This window comes from Polypterus senegalus, chromosome 16 (assembly GCF_016835505.1).
Source record: "Polypterus senegalus isolate Bchr_013 chromosome 16, ASM1683550v1, whole genome shotgun sequence".
NCBI lineage: Eukaryota > Metazoa > Chordata > Cladistia > Polypteriformes > Polypteridae > Polypterus > Polypterus senegalus.
Genome location: NC_053169.1, coordinates 13,815,214 through 13,830,257, shown reverse-complemented (window position 1 = coordinate 13,830,257; position 15,044 = coordinate 13,815,214).

Below are 15,044 nucleotides of genomic sequence, written 5' to 3'. Positions count from 1 at the left end.
GGTGGTCTAATGGTGTATGAGATATTTTCTTGGCATGCTTTGGGCCACTTAGTACCAATTGAAATGCCTGAGCGTAAGGGAGTGCCACAGCTTGTGATCAGTGTGGTCTCGTAGAAACAAGTGGTGACTCAGCTGGGAAATGATGACAAGTCTTACTTAAGAGTTGACAAGTGAGGGTCACATGTTCAAGTTTACAGTGTTTCTGTGCAAGAGCATCTGTAGAAAATCATAATTTAATAAGTATTGTTGCTGACCATGTCCATCCTTTAATGACCTCAGTGTCCCCATCTTCTGATGGCTCCTTCCAGAAGGATAACACACCATGTCACAAAACTCAGGTCATCTCAAACTGGTTTCTTGAACATGACAAGGGGTTCACTGCACTCAGATGGCCTCCACAGTCACCAGATCTCAATCCAGTAGAGCATCTTTGGGATGTGGTGGAACAGGAGATTCACATCATGGATTTGCAGCCGACAGAAAACTGTGTGATGCCATCATGTCAATATGGATGACCACAATCCCTGAGGAACATTTCCAGCATCTTGTTGAATCAGTGCCATGAAGAATTACGCCAGTTCCGAAGGCAAAAGGGGGTTCAACCTGGAATTAGCGAGATGTACCTAATAATATGGCCGGTGAGTGTATGTGCATAGTAAAAAACAACAGTAAAATGTGTAGGACAAAAACAAGATGATCAAACCTGCCATGCACACATTTCTATGCAATTAAATCACCTTGTAAATATGCTTACAGGAATGTGTGCTGAACGACGTCCTGAAATGTCCATATATGGAACATGCTAATCAACCTCATGCATATGCAATCACGATGCAACAAAACTTCATTGGCTGCGTGGAGCAGCCTCACTCCCAATTCACTGAGACCCCGTCACCTTCATGTAAGAGTATCGGAGTGCAAGGTCATGCGTGGCATTATAGCCCCTGTCCTCTGCATTATGAGGGTCAGGGAAAGACAGGAAGCACCAGCGTCTGAGCAGGTAGCTGCTATCACCTGGCACATGTAATGACATGAATGGAGGGTCCAGGCCGTACGAAACATGATGTGTTCAGTCATTTACATTACCAGTAATGCAGCCACCATGAACAGCACCATCACTTCTGTCAATGCTACTTTGCCTCAAAATAAATGAATTAGGGGTTGACCCAGGCCAGGGAGACACAGCCAATGACAACCTCAACTCGGCATCACAATCAAATCAAATGTAACGCCTCACAGATAACAAAAGTGGCTTCATTCTTCCTAGGTGCCCTTACTGCAATATGAGTGTACTAAATTGCTCCGATTACGATCGGAGATCCAGACACAACTGCAAATTACCTTTTAATGTTGGCAAAATCAGGTTGTGTTTTATGTATGTGCACCCACACCATACGAAAACTGGATATAGCGTCACGTGGGTTGTTTAATAGCTTCCCGCACAAGCCGGCATGATGGAAAGAAAGTTCCATCCATCCATTATCCAACCCGCTACATCCTAACTACAGGGTCACGGGGGTCTGCTGGAGCCAATCTCAGCCAACACAGGGCGCAAGGCAGGAAACAAACCCCGCAGGGCACACACACACACCAAGCACACACTAGGGACAATTTAGAATCTCCAATACACCTAACCTGGATGACGACGGACAGAATTAGGAATGCATCAGGGACAGCTCAGGTTGGATGGTTTGGAGACAAAGTCAGAGAGGCGAGACTGCGTTCGTTTGGACATGTGCTGAGGAGAGATACTGGGTATATTGAGCTATCTATCTATTATACAGTGCCTTTCACATCTATCTATCTATCTATCTATCTATCTATCTATCTATCTATCTATCTATCTATCTGTCATATACTGTAGTGCCTTTCACATCTATCTATCTATCTATTATACAGTGTGTGGTCTTTGAGGGCTTGTGCCTCCTCCAGACCGTGAGGGGGCGTCCGTCCTGGTTATGTAGGGCCACCGCCAGGTGGCGCCCCAATGCCTGCATATCCCTGGAGCCCAGCACTTCCGCCACACCAGGAAGTGCTGGGGGGAAGACGACCGGGGACACCCGGACGGCTTCCGGGTGCGCAGCCGGCACTTCCGCCACACTGGGGTGTGGCTATGACTGATTGCCGGGAAGCAGCTGGAGCCCATCCGGGTTCCCATATAAGGGGCCGTCTCCCTCCAGTCAGCAGTGGATGTCGGGTGGAAGAGGACAGAACTGGAGAGAGGACGGGAGGCGGCCAGGAGAGAGGCATTAGACTTGTGTGGCCTGAACATTTGGGGGAACGGTGCTGGAGGCACTGGGGGTGCACGTGAGCAAAAATTTGTAAATATTATTGTATAATAAACGGTGTGTGGTGGAACTATGTTGTCCGTCTGCCTGTGTCCGGGTCCCAGTCCACAAGTGGCTTTCACATCTATCTATCTATCTATCTATCTATCTATCTATCTATCTATCTATCTATCTATTTTACAGTGCCTTTCACATCTATCTATCTACTGTATCTATCTATGAGCCATTTAGGTGCTGGTGTTTCACATTTCTTAAAATCATTCACATATTTTCAGTTTGTTAAGTATTATGTGACAGTTAACTGCAGAAAAAGCTGATCTGTACAGAGTGCCCTGATAAGTGATGATCTTAGTTATGCCCGTTTCTATTAATCTTTAATTCTAGTCATGATTTTTAGACCTTAACTGTCTTTTTTCTTGCAGTACACTGTGCAGTCCCTCCTTCATTTACAAGACGTTCTTTCTGTTTTTCCTTCCAAGCACATGGTGTGCTGAAGCCTATGATGGATGAGCAGGAGCACAACGCCGGACGGCACCACAGATAGGACACCGGATTGTCGCAGGCCACACACACACACACACACACACACACACACACACTTACATCCAGACAGGGCAGTTTAGCCTCACTAATCATTCTAACAGCAGGTGTTAGTAAACAGCACTGCTGCGTATGGAAATGAGTTTCTGGCACCTCATTTTGTAAAAGAATGTCTGCTGCAGGTAAGCCTTGTGCGGCTAAATATAAAAGTCCTAAATTGTCATCATTTTTACTACTAATCTAATCTCTGATTTTATTGCCTTTTCTGCTAGTTGATTAATGTGTGTACTGTATATCATGTGGCATGCAGTGGACTGGCACCCAAACCAGGATTTGTTGCCAATGCTTATTGAACACGGCGCATTCAGAAAGTCTTCAGACCCCTTCACTTTTTGTACATTTTATTATGTTGCAAGCCTTGTCCTAAAATAAGTTACATTCGTGTTTTCCCTCATTAAACAACACTCAATACCCCAGGATGGCAAAATGAAAGAAAGATTTTTGAAATTTGTACAAATTTATTACACCCTTCCAGTCTTTTAGTTCTGATGATACTGAGTGGACGGGCACCATTTATGAAAGTCTTCACACCAAGTCCGTGGTATACATCACACACAGAGGGGCGCTGTTTGTGCTACTGAAGGGGCCTGTGCTCCCGGTACCAAAGGGGGTGTAACCCCACCAGTCATCGAAGGGATAATGTGTGTCAATCCCCCCTAGGGATCCAAATGGGTTTTGACTGGTACTGGTGCATAAAATACATTTTTAATACCATATTACAGTTTCATTTGGCCAGAGTTGCTTTCATCCATCCATCCTCTTCCGCTTATCCGAGATCGGGTCGCGGGGGCAGCAGCTAGAGCAGAGATGCCCAGACTTCCCTCTCCCCGGCCACTTCTTCCAGCTCTTCCAAGGGAATCCCGAGGCGTTCCAAGGCCAGCCGGGAGACATAGTCCCTCCAGTGTGTCCTGGGTCTTCCCCGGGGCCTCCTCCCGGTTGGACGTGCCCAGAACACCTCACCAGGGAGGCGTCCAGGAGGCATCCTGATCAGATGCCCGAGCCACCTCATCTGACTCCTCTCGATGTGGAGGAGCACTGTCTCTACTCTCAGCCCCTCCTGGATGACTGAGCTTCTCACCCTATCTTTAAGGGAAAGCCCAGACACCCTGCAGAGGAAACTCATTTCAGCCGCTTGTATTCGCGATCTCGTTCTTTTGGTCACTACCCATAGCTCATGACCATAGGTGAGGGTAGGAACGAAGATCGACGGGTAAATTGAGAGCTTTGCCTTACGGCTCAACTCTTTTTTCACTACGACAGACCGATGCAGAGCCCGCATCACTATGGACTCCACACCGATCCGCCTGTCGATCTCCCGCTCCATTCTTCCCTCACTCGTGAACAAGACACCGAGATACTTGAACTCCTCCACTTGGAGCAGGAGCTCGCTCCCAACCCTGAGAGGGCACTCCACCCTTTTCCGGCTGAGGACCATGGTCTCGGATTTGGAGGTGCTGATGCCCATCCCAGCTGCTTCACACTCAGCTGTGAACTGATCCAGAGAGTGCCGAAGATCACGGCCTGATGAAGCAAACAGGACAACATCATCTGCAAAAAGCAGTGACCCAGTCCTAAGTCCACCAAACCAGACCCCCTCAATGCCCTGGCTGCACCTAGAAATTCTGTCTATAAAAGTTGCTTTCTCAAACAGGAAATCCCAATTTAAGTGATGAAAAAATTCCTGCGCTGTTATTAACTGTTGGACATGGACGGCTTGAGACTGATTGGAGTTTTAATTTCTGAAAGGATAACTTCAGTACTTTTCAAGTCAAAGTTCTTTCTTCACAAAGAAAATGTAAGAAGTACCAGGTAGAGATTTATGTGGTTCTGTATGAGACCCTGTCCAGACGTACTCAGGTATTTTTCAAAATGTAGCTTTTTTGTATGCGTTTTGGCCTTTCATCCACACACAAACTGCCTTGTAGGTCCCTGAAAACTGAGCTTTTGAAAAACTCCTTACGGAGTGAAGATGTTTAGAAACTCCGTCTTCCCTTTTCTTACGTTTATACAGCAAAATGTAGTTTTTTGGCTTGTAATGTCAGAGTGTGCACCGGTATCTCAAAACAAGCATCCCCATTAAATATAACAAAACAAAAAAACGTTAGCCTGTATGCTTGAAAACACAAAATTTGACCAGTTTGGCCGGATACCAAGGGGGGATGTACCCTCACCAGTCATCGAAGTCTAATAACTAATAACTTCGACTGCTACCGCTATGAACAACGAGTCAGTTTAGCGTAAAGTATTACCAAACAGGAGAAGTGAGCTGCTGTGACGGAGGTTCATCAATATGTTGACATCACCAATGCTAAAAGGAAGCACAGTGTTGAGAATAACAGTTAGGGAGCATAGTGAGCAACCCCGTTAAATTTAACAAAACAAACAAAAAACAAGCTAGCCTGTAGTTTTGAAAACACAAAATTTGGCCGGACGCTGAGGGGGATAGCGAGTCATCGAAGTCTAATAACACCAAGTACTACCACTATGGACTACGAGTGGTAACGTGTGTCCATTCTGCCTAGGGCTCCAAATGGGCCCTGACCAGCACACTGATACATAAAATACATTTTTTAATACCACATTACAATCTCATGTGGCCAGAGTCGCTTTCACAAACAGGAAATACCAACTCAAGTGATAAGATTTCTGCGCTGTTATTATCTTTTCGGACTTGGATGGTTTGTGACTAATTAGAGTTTTAAGGATAAGTTCAGCACTTGTCAAGTCAAAGTTATTTCTTAACAAAGAAAATGTGTAGAAAATGGTTGACTTTGGAACACAGCTTCACGTTGCAAGTGTATCTATTCCATGTTTGAGAAGAAAAAAAGTTTAACTTAAAAAAATACTGAACTGATCCTTTAAATATACTTGTAATAATTCTCAAAGAAGTACCAGGTAGACATTTACATGGTTCTGTATGAAACCCTGTCCAGACATACTCGGGTATTTTTCAAAATGTAGCTTTTTTGTATGCGTTTTGGCCTTTCATCCACACGCAAACTTCCTTGTAGGTCCCTGAAAACTGAGCTTTTGAAAAACTCCTTACGGAGTGAAGATGTTTAGAAACTCTGTCTTCCCTTTTTACGTTTATACAGGCAAAATGTAGTTTTTGGCTTGTAATGTCAGAGTGCGCACCGGTATCTCAAAATGAGCATCCCCATTAAATATAACAAAACTAAAAACGCTAGCCTATGTGCTTGGAAACTCAAAATTTGACCAGTTTGGCCAGATACCGAGGAGGGATGTACTCCCACCAGTTATCGAAGTCTAATAACTAATAACTCTGACTACTACCGCTATGGACAACGAGTCATTGTAGTGTAAAGTGTTACCAAGCAGGAGAAGTGAGCTGCTGTGATGGAGGTTCATCAACATATTAACATCACCAATGCTGAAAGGAAGTACAGAGTTGAGAATAACAGTTAGGGAACAAATTGAGCAACCCCATTAATTTTAACAAAGCAAAAAAACAAAAAAGTAACGCTAGCCGGTAGGATTGAAAACACAAAATTTGGCCTGTTTGTTCGGACACTGAGGGGGGAAGTCCCCCCCACCAGTCATCAAAGTCTAATACCACCAGGCCTGAAAATGCAAAATTTGGCCAATTTGGCCAGACACCGAGGGGTGGGGGGGAGGGGAGGATGTTTCCCTTCACCAATCATCGAAGTCTAATAACACCAGGCTTGAAAACACAAAATATGGCCAATCCAGCCTTGTTGATGTCTATTCCTTAACGTTAAGGTTTAGAAGGTCTCTGTCTATTCAGTTCTGGGTTCAGACTGAGACACCACTCTCGAGCAATGCCCCTTTTTATTCCTTCCCAACCGGAAGGGGTGTGGCCTTCTCCAGACACAGAGGGCGGGGTCACTCATCATTGGGTTTTCTCCTGGAGGTGGATGAAAAAGGACAGGTAGTGACAGCGCCTCCTCTTGGTTTGGAGTGGTATCGCTCACTTGTTTGAGCCCTGAATGTACCCCAGGCACTCATGGATGATAACATATTAGTGACAGCAGCAGTTAGTGACAGTGCCTCCTCCCGGGTCTGGGTGGTATCATTTAACTTGTTTATTCCCTGAAGGTGCACCACAGGGGCCTCATTCATAAAGCCTGCTGGAAGTGACATCAAAGTGGGAGTGGTGTCCATCTTCCTTTCTAGAAAGGGGGAAGAAGATAAGAGACAGTGCCCCCTCACCTAAGCCTTTATGTCAGGGGTGTCCAACCCCGGTCCTGGTAGGCCACAAAGACTGCAGGTTTTCATTCTAATCATCTTCTTAATTAGTGAGATGTTTTTACTGCTGATTCACTTGTTTTGACGTGACTCAGACCTCTTAGTTGTTTTTTTTTTTCCTTAATGAGCAGCCAAACACTAATGAGACACAAAACAAGCTGCCACATGATCAGCTAACCTGAAAATAAAGAAAAGTGAAGGTCTCGGTCATGTTGGTCTGCTCAGGTCACCAAAACATCTTGACGGGTGGTCTTAGAAAAAAAACAGAAAATCAACAGTCTGCTGAGATCAGCAACAAGTCCTGATATTCAATGACAGCAAGAATTGGCTTCTCATTTCACTTCTGCAATTTACTGAACAAACGAATCAATTCAGAGGACTGAATCCTTAAAACCAGGGCTATGAAAATGAAGGGAAAAGGAGTTAATTAGCAGTAAAAACTGCTCGCCGATTAGGAAAAGGTTTAGAACGAAAACCTGCGGCTCACCAGGACCGGAGTTGGACACCCCTGCTTTAGGTTGCTCCCCAAGCACACACATGTGTGAAAATGAGAATGTCTGTAGAGCCTGGAGGATGGCCCCTGCAGCATGCGTGTCTGAATGCCACCAGGATAAGCCCAGTGACTCTACATTCAATTAAATGGGTCTCAGTGTGGGCAAGCATGCCATGTGATGGATTGGCATCTCACTGGGGGTTTGTCCTGCTTTGTATTTGAGTCTAAATTCCAGATTCCTGCATCCATGTCATTGATTTGATTAGGGCTGAAGTTAAGCAGAACTGCGCACAGGTTGGCAAAGAGTGTTTTACGACTGAATTATGATGGCATACGACACCTCTGCTCTAAAAGTGACATCACTGACTAAGTGCTCCAGCATGACTGTAATCTTGTAATCTTTGCATGTCATTTTGACTTCATTTTTTCCATTCATGTGCACTTCAAAACATTTTCCTCCTATGTGGTGTAGGCTGCATCCTAGATTTTTTTTTTCCCTTTCTTGTTCTGAATGACACACTGAATAATGATGACTTTGTTTTATGGAGATAACGCATGCTAGTAGAATAATTATTGCAGCTCACAGCATTTCAGATTTGCCCACATTCAAGACAGCTGGCACAAACATATCACTTCTCCTTGGTGGCTTTCGGGGAAAGCCTACTGCATATGTGGCACCTAAGAAATTATTTATATGTCTGTTCCTCCTCCCGAAACGAATGTACTGCATAGTTTGGAATCATAAAACAAGATATATTTTCTTTTCATGCCATTCATCAATATTCTAACATGCTTATCCAGTCCTGGCAGAATGAGGCACATGGCAGAAACTGTACCATGCCCGTTTATTGCATGGCACGCAAACACCCACGCTGACGCTGGGACAATTTACAGATGGCAACTAACCTAAAGCCCCCGTCACAATACACCACTTTTCCAGCAATTTTCATTCTTAGCCTTCATTTACATAATCTTAGCGAGTCGTGGGCGGTCACGGTGCCCTCGTGTTGTGTGACATCTGCTGAAACTCAGTCATAGCGCTCTGTAACTGGCCACGATATAGTCACAGGTCATAGTGTTGGGCAACCAATAAGCGTTCAGCTATAACAAACAAACAAACCTGGTCTAAAATATTGGCACCATTTCATTTAACAACAATGAAAAAAGACAAACAGCTTTCTGTGAACTAAACTGAAACTGACCAGAATATTGGGTATTCATAATTCTTCACATCACATTTAATAGAGCAGAAACTTTGCTTTTGATTCATGAACAATCATATTATTTTTAAATAATTACACAAATAAAAATGGAATGAATACAAATATTGGTACCCTAAACTATGTCAAGCACCCACAAATAGGGGACATCTTCAGGCCTCACGTGAGATAAGCACTGCCACTGTGAGATGACAGGGGGCGCTGTTGCCAACTACTGATCTTTTAACCTCCATGTTAACCCAGGAGTTTCTTCTTACTGGATGAAAAGGAGGGATTAAGACCCGCCCCCATCCCAGCTCAATAAACCCCTCCCCGTCCCACCAGGCCCTTGGGTGACTCAGCCCCCCTAACATACTTTTAACAATACTGCACACTGACAACGGGTCATTTAATGCAGTGTGGCATTCCCCTTGGGATTAATAAAGTATCTATCTATCAATTATATATTGCCTTTCTTATCTATCTATCTATCTATCTATCTATCTATCTATCTATCTATCTATCTATCTATCTATCTATCTATCTATCTATCTATCATATAGTGCCTTTTTTTCACATCTATCTATCTATCTATTCCTCAATCTTGATTTAGAGGTGCAAGATTCATCTAGTGGGCCCCCCCCACCTTGGTCATTTCAACTTGTGGGTACTCGATCGCTTCTTTGAACACGATGGGGAAATATTGGTGAAAAGGCCCAAGATGCACGTACCCAGAATGCCCTGATGGTAGAACCGCCTCTATCTGGATGAATAAAGTTTTTAGAAAGTATAGGATGTGGTAGTCCGAGGGAATGACGGGCTCGACTGCAAATAAATTTTGAGATGCCAACCTGGTCATCTCCATTTACTTAAAGGAAAGAACAAAAATAAACACTTGATGGCGTGAAAACCAAATGGAAACAGTTGCCAGTGATCAATGTGGCCTTGTGTGGTGTTTAGCGGGTCCGCGGTTCTGAAAGAATGGAGGTTTTTAAATAATCCAGTTGGCCGTGTCAGTCTCCGTGGGTGCGATCATGCAGCCGCGGGGAATTGATGAGGTAATTATGGCGACTTGTCAATTGCTTCATTGGCTTCCTGCGGAGCACAGAGTCTCTGGCACAGAGACGGAGGAAAAATGAAAAAAGATGGAAAAAAAGAAGAGGAAAGGCTTGGAGAGCGAGAGTGCGGCATTGTGGCAGTGAAAGTGAGCGGACCAGCCAGCCAGTTGATGAGAGAGGTCAGCACGGTCAGGGTGTCCCGTGTGGAGTGAAGGATTGGCGCTCGAGGGATGGATCATGCCCATCGACCATGTGGAGGAGTGGGTTCCATCGAGGTGGAATCCTTCCTAGGAATTTGAGAGACGACTGCGTGGGCGAGAAGGAAGATGGTAGGACCACCGGTGCCGGCAGAGGCAGCCAAGACGGGGGTCGGTAACGTGAGGACTGTTGCGGCTGATGTCTCTCCAGCTGAGCAAGCCTTGGGTGGGATGGAGAGACTGGGAAGGAGCTGTGCTTGGTCAGTATTGGCCCCAGTGACTGCTGTGGGTTTTTATTCTCCTATTTTAGCCTTGTTTTAAAATTTTGGGAACTTTACCTTTTTATTGATTATTTATTTATTTATGGACATTTTGGAGCATTGCACTGTTTGGTTTTGACTGTTTTTGTAATAAAAGCACTTGCACCTTGCTCAGTTTGATTTGTCCCCATCAGACCAGCTCATCCAGTTACATTTGCTGGGTTCGTGGCCTCCCAAATCTGGAAGAGGGGGGCATGGAGCAGGACCCGCGCTGTCACACCTTGACAAAATGGAGGTGTTCTTCGTCTATGTAACTGAGGAGCTCCTTCGCTCTGGTTGCTTGCTCAAGAAGTGACACCTTCTTCTGGACTGTCGGGCTTTTATGACCCAGGGAATGGAAGAGGCGGAGTCAGTTGCCCCCACTGGGCAGTTTCTCCAATAAAAAATAATCAAGCACCAACCTGGTTTGGTTACGCCTCCATATATAGTGTACATCCTGCCACACGTATGTGAATAAGGGACAGCTTAAGGGGTCATATAATTGTAATATTCCTCTGGAAAGCTAGAGGGCGCTGTTGATGAATGTCTTTTCCTTTCCTCTCTCTACAGCAACCATGATACCTCTGATGTCACTTCCGGTTTCGACCCACCTGGACCCACCTCTTCCTGCCCAGGACCTTTATCTCCAGAAGTAACGCCATCTTAATCAGTCTTATGGAGACTCACATCATTTCAATGTGTTTTCTTTTCTAAGCACGCCATAGCAAGCATTTTATTTTGAATATATGGGGTTGGTCCCTGTGATGGGCTGGCACCCTGTTGGCTGGGATTGGCTCCAGCAGACACCCGTGATCCTGTGTTAGGATATAGCAGGTAGGATAACGGATGGATGGATGGATATTATATCTGCAGTGGGCTGGCGTCCTGCCCGGGGTTTGTTTTCTGCCTTGCGCCCTGTGTTGGCTGGGATTGGCTCCAGCAGACCCCCGTGACCCTGTGTTAGGATATAGCGGGTTGGGTAATGGATGGATAGATGGGGTTAGTCCTCATGGTGCCCCAAAGATTTATAATCTCACTTTGTATCGTTAATACAATCCGTTGTGGACAGGAATCAACCTTTATCCCAGTCAGGGCTGCCAGTCTATCCCTTAGGAGACTTACACAATAATAATAATAATAATAATAATAATTCTTTACATTTATACAGCACTTTTCCCACTACTCAAAATGCTTCAGTGAGTGGGGAGCCACTTCAGCTACCATTAATGTGTAGTATCCTCATGATGAGATGGCAGCCATTTTTGCACCAGTATGCTCTCCACACATGCGCTATTAGGTGGTGAGGTGGCGAGAGAGATAACCAATTAGAGAGAGTGGGTGATTAAGGGTCAGAATGACCAGGCCGTGGTGGGCAATTTAGCCTGAACACAATACTCTTTACAAAGGATGCACAGGGATTTTCTATGACCACAGAGACGTCTCATCAGAAAGTGTCAGGAAAAATTTTGAATCCTCATACTATCTTCAGCTAATGCAGTTGTAAAGTTGTTTTAGTGAAAAGATGGTGCACCAACACGTCTTCCTAAATAAGCTGCTTTTATTTTTAACTTTTACGGGCATGAACATCATGTTACTTACCCACTTTGATTTTCGAGGACCTGGAGAGGTGATCAGTTGTGATGGAGGTTCATGGAAAATGTTATGCAACCTCAGAGACAAGTGAAGGGTGGTGAGGAGGTAGAAGCTGACTATTATTAGATGGCAAGACAGAATGTGGCATTCTGATACGGTAAGAGGTGGTGATAAATAAATAAGCAATATTATTACTACTACTACATTGAATAAATAAATAAATAATTATTAATGAACTGAATAAATAAATACACAGTGTCACGCACGCGGGAGTAGGAGACCGCAGACGGACCTTAACACGCTTCGGAAGACATTCGCCGGCAGGGAGTGGCGGGGTACTAACCTTTCTCCTTTGCTTTCTTACAGAAAAAAAGACGCTCCGCCACCATAAGCCTCATTTTCCCGCAGCACGTTACTTCCGCCCTTCCTCCTCCATTGTTCCTGACGTCATCGATCCCATCTTCCCTCGCGGTTCCTTCCCAGCATTCCTCCACTTCCGGCTCCTCCTTCATAAAATGGCCGCCGACGCCATTTTGGCGTCGTGCATATGTACTGTTTACTTTATGTATCTGACCTGTAATTTTTTTGTTTACTGTGGATAATTTTGCAGTATACGGGGCCGGAAACCCCAAACCTTTATGCTGTCTCCTTATTCGTCTTTTACAACAGCTAATGTCATACCTTTCATTTATGGTGCAATGCCAACCTTCCTTCCATTTTTACAGCACAGTGTCCCCTATCACTGCACTGGTGGGCATTAGGATCCACATTCAGACCAGAGGGTAAGCGCCCCCTGCTGGCTTCACCAAAATCGCAAGCTCATATAGATGGTCTCCCATTCCAACATAATTTCAGGTGGATCATCTGTACTGAGGTGCAGGTGGCATGGCTGCTGAACGTTCATTTTACAATCTCCTAATAATTACTATATTCTGATTCTTTTTAAAAGAAAACGACAAATGTCTTGTGGCTGTGTGTTGGACTAACAGGCATCCCTAGACAGCAAAAGAAAGTTTGGGGTGTCATCCCTTGGTATTGTCTGCGGACAATACCATATGTGGGAGTTCAGTAAACAGAAGAGGGAGTTGATGTCAGTCGCTTCTAGCGGTTGCTCCACCCAGTAAATGATGACCTCCTTCCTGGACGCTCAGATTTTTATGGCCGCTGGAACAGGAAGGGGCGGGGTCAAATGCCTTCACTGGTTCGTTTCTTGGTGTTGTAGGGAAAAGAAGGAGAAGACAAATGTTAATGGCAGAGCCCTCCTCTCATCTCGGTGGGTTACTACAGGCCTGGAATGACCCAGTGAGGGGGGGGGAGGTCCTCCGCATTCCTGACATTCCAGACAGACCTTCTTGAGGTCCTACTTTGAATACTGCAGTATGGATGAACACTTTCAGTCTCTTTAATCCTGCTGACTGATTAAATGAACGATTAAAAAGAAAAGAACGCTCTCAGGTTGTGACTATTCCATTCATTTAGCGCAAATTAAATGCACATATGGGTCTAATACTACTCTGCAATCACTGATCAACACTGGCTTTACATAAATTTCAGCCCACAGACGTCTGATTGCAAATGCACCTCCAATCAAACAATCGGTCTGCTTTTGTAACAGGCCGGTAAACTACTGATTACATAAATAGCGAGCGGGCAGGGGTGAGCGCTACCTCTGTGAGAAGAAGCAGGGGCACGCATCTCGTCTTCTTATGGAAGGCCAGCAGGGCGGAAGGTTAAAACTCCCCTCAGCGCCGAAGTGATATCTCGAGGTCGGAGCTCCTCTTGGTCCTGACACTGAGCAGATCTCGCCTACTAGGATGAGATCAGACTGTGGAGAGGTGCCCACAAGAACACAGGAAGACCACGTAAACTCCAGGATGGAATTCAGTTTTATTTATCCATTCAGTCTATTTTTTTGTATTGCACTCTTAGCTCGGATAAAATAACAAATTACAAACTTCACATACTGTGAATGAAGAAAGTATTCCCACCCTTTACACTTTCTGCACACTTTATTTCATTTTAAATGGATACATTAGACACTTTTTTTGCCTGCCAATCTACACTTAGTAAACCAAAATGAAAGGTTTGCAAATGTATTAAAAATCACGTGTGGCAATGGAGGACAAGGAGTTTTCAATAATGCTGGAAAGGCATTACAGATTTTGTTTGCACAGATTCCGTTGGGAAGGAAAGTGTAAGGACTCTGGTGATCTGAATTACCCTCCAAACCAGGGGATGGCGCTATTGTTTAATGCCTTTTCTCTTCCTATGTAGAATGGAAGATTGACAGCCTCACCTCCTCTGATGTCACTTCCGCCGTCTGCCTTCCTGGACCCGCCCCTTTTCCCGGCCTGGGCCACATAAGCTCTGATTTGCCACCAGCCTGAGTCAGGCCCTTTTTGATTCCTGTCCGTGAAGATGTACTCACGTTTTCTTTGGTTTTTTGATTATTTTTAGTTTCAACCATTTACACGGGGCTCACCACGCTGCTCCAAACACTTTTCAATCTCTTTGTGTTTTTGCTACACCTTATACAGTTGTGCTTGAAAGTTTGTGAACCCTTTAGAATTTTCTATATTTCTGCATTAATATGATCTAAAACATCAGCAGATTTTCACTCAAGTCCTAAAAGTAGATAAAGAGAAACCAGTTAAACAAATGAGACAAAAATATTATACTTGGTCATTTATTTATTAAGGAAAATGATCGAATATTACATATTTGTGAGTGGCAAAAGTATGTGAACCTTTGCTTTCAGTATCTGGTGTGACCCCCCAATAACTGCAACTAAACGTTTCCGGTAACTTCTGATCATTCCTGCACACGGCTTGGAGGAATTTGAGCCCATTCCTCCGTACAGAACAGCTTCAACTCTGGGATGTTGGTGGGTTTCCTCACATGAACTGCTCACTTCAGGTCCTTCCACAACATTTCGATTGGATTAAGGTCAGGACTTTGACTTGGCCATTCCAATACATTCACTTTATTCTTCTTTAACCATTCTTTGGTAGAGCGACTTGTGTGCTTAGGGTCGTTGTCTTGCTGCATGACCCACCTTCTCTTGAGATTCAGTTCATGGACAGATGTCCT